The sequence below is a fragment of the Dermacentor variabilis genome, chromosome 7, assembly GCF_050947875.1.
Source record: "Dermacentor variabilis isolate Ectoservices chromosome 7, ASM5094787v1, whole genome shotgun sequence".
NCBI lineage: Eukaryota > Metazoa > Arthropoda > Arachnida > Ixodida > Ixodidae > Dermacentor > Dermacentor variabilis.
Genome location: NC_134574.1, coordinates 149,302,388 through 149,304,780, shown reverse-complemented (window position 1 = coordinate 149,304,780; position 2,393 = coordinate 149,302,388). Strand labels below are relative to the sequence as shown.

Below are 2,393 nucleotides of genomic sequence, written 5' to 3'. Positions count from 1 at the left end.
GAAAGGTGGAAGGGCTTGTGGACTTGGGAAAGTTTGCCCCTGACACCAAACGACACATTCCTTGTGATCATGGTTTGGTCATAAAGTTTCAATCATTGACAGGTTCTTGGCACCAAGTACTGGGTTGTTTCGCTTCCAGGGGAAATGTGAAGGCGGCACTGCTTTTGAAGATCATAAAGAACGCCATGCTGCATACAGAGAAAGCGGGCCTCAAAGTGGATTTTATCACCTCTAATGGAGCCTCGTGGAATCGATCCATGTGGCGCAAGTTTGGTATATCGGAGGCTACATCCTCGATAAAGTCATCCATGCCACATCCCGTCGAGATAGGGAGGCGCCTTTCTTTTTCATTTCTGATGTTCTACACTTGGTGAAACGCGTCAGGAATGGCTTTATTAAAGCTCTTTACAAAATACCAGATGGTGCTGTTTATGTGGAGCACATCAAGGTGGTGTACGATGAAATTAAATGCGCTGTAACATTGAAAGTGATGCCTAAAATCACGATGTCTCACATTCGCCCCAGCGACTTTGAAAGATGAAAGTAAACATCACATTCCACGTGTTCAGTGCTGAAGTTCTCCGCGGGCTATTCTTCTAAAAGAGTGAGATATCTAAGCATTGGCGTGACCCGGCTCCGACACAAGCATTTGTGCTCATGATGGTAAAATTAATTGAGGCCATGACAGCACGCATCCCATCAAAAGAGCTGAAAGTTGGTTCTCCCCAGGAAAAGAGCATAATCGATTTTCAAGCGTACCTAAACAAATGGGAAGCTTCCTTGTGAAGTTCCAAGCTTAGATTCATTTCTGCAAGCACCGCTGAAGGACTGAGAGTCACCTTGCACGCTACTCTGGGCCGTCTAAAGTACCTCAATGAGAAACTTTGTTTCAATTAAGTACGTCCTCACAAGCCGGCTCAGCCAAGACTGTAGAAAAGTTGTTTGGCATTATCCGACAGTTTTCAGGGTGCAACGATCCCCCGACAGCTACCCAATTTTTAATTAAAATGAACGGCCTAAGCTTCTATGATCTGGCAAAGGCACCAAGCAGCGGGAACTATGCAGGAGGCTCGCTCACCTCTCTGTTAGCCAATGGAAGTGAGGCCAAACAAGTGGATTCACTGCTTGACAAATGAAAGCTCGAAGAAGCTCCCGAGGTTCTCAAGAAGTCAAAGATCATTCCTGATCATGTGTATCCCGAAAAGACAAGCGATGCCCGACTTGTCTTTTGCATAGCAGGACATGTTGCCAGGAAGGCGATAGTAAAAAGCGGCTGCAGCGACTGCTTTGATGAGCTTCTCGTATGCAGAAGGCGAAGGCGAAGGCGAAATGCGGAAGACGAATGAATGAATGAATGAATGAATGAATGAATGAATGAATGAATGAATGTTTATTTTGACAGAAATAAAATACAAAGAATCTCTGTCAAAGAGGCTGACAAAAAGGCACGAATGCCTGACTAAGTGTCAGTCCCCTTCCCCGACCCATTCCCAGTGCACAAAACACTCAAGCACACAGGGCAAGCATGGTACACAAAGTGGATACATATACAAAAAAATGAAAAGTACATGAAATATGTAACAGAAATACTGAATTTGATTTGTGTACAAAAGAATGAGAAGTCATACCTGAAGCGACAGCAAATACATGTTCACTTTTTTTTTGAAAATGTTTAGGGACGGTGATTCATTTATTATAGTGAGTAAGCCAGGGTGATGATTCAAAAAATCTGCAACTATGAATGCCTGCTTTTGCATGCCGTAATTGGTACGGATCTTGCCCTTGTTGTAAATTAATTGCCTTGTGTTATATTTATGTTCATTCGGGAGGTATGTTTTAAAAAAGGCGCTTTCATTGAGTCTTACCTCTTTAAATATCTTGCTGTGCTTACAGATTTCAGTGATCACGGCGGCCTGCTTTATCCTTCGGAGAAGCTCTTCTCCTTTGTGGATGCCCTTGAGATCACCTTGACGACATGGTTCAGCTACAATAACTACACCAAGACAGTATGGATGAGTTTACCTCCTGCCTGCGGTCATGGTCGGTTGTGCACGCCATGGTATCGATCTCACGAACCAGATTATGAAGTTTTTTTTTCATCACACGCCTTCACTTCTTCACGAAGTCGCTGAACAAGGAACCCGCCTCTTCTCGCGAGAAAAGAAAACATCTGAAGCTCCATCGTCTCACATGAGCATTCAATCGAAAAGGGACTGCTTCGCGTCTGTATTTCTATATTGTGAGTCGGAAACTTAGTCTTCCTATGGCAATAAAAGTATTTGTGGCACTCACTCTTTTGTTTAAGGAACTGCTTAAAATCCAGGGCAACCAGAAACACCATTACGGTGAGTATGCGACTGGCGGTCGCTTGGATTCCGTTAAATGCATGCCGC

The 2,393-nt window shown here is 44.0% G+C and overlaps 1 pseudogene; it reads left to right on the top strand.

The window, feature by feature from the left end:
- The first annotated feature begins 490 nt into the window (after positions 1-490).
- LOC142588887 (uncharacterized) lies at positions 491-1,346 on the top strand (annotated as a pseudogene).
- Positions 1,347-2,393: the final 1,047 nt, after the last annotated feature.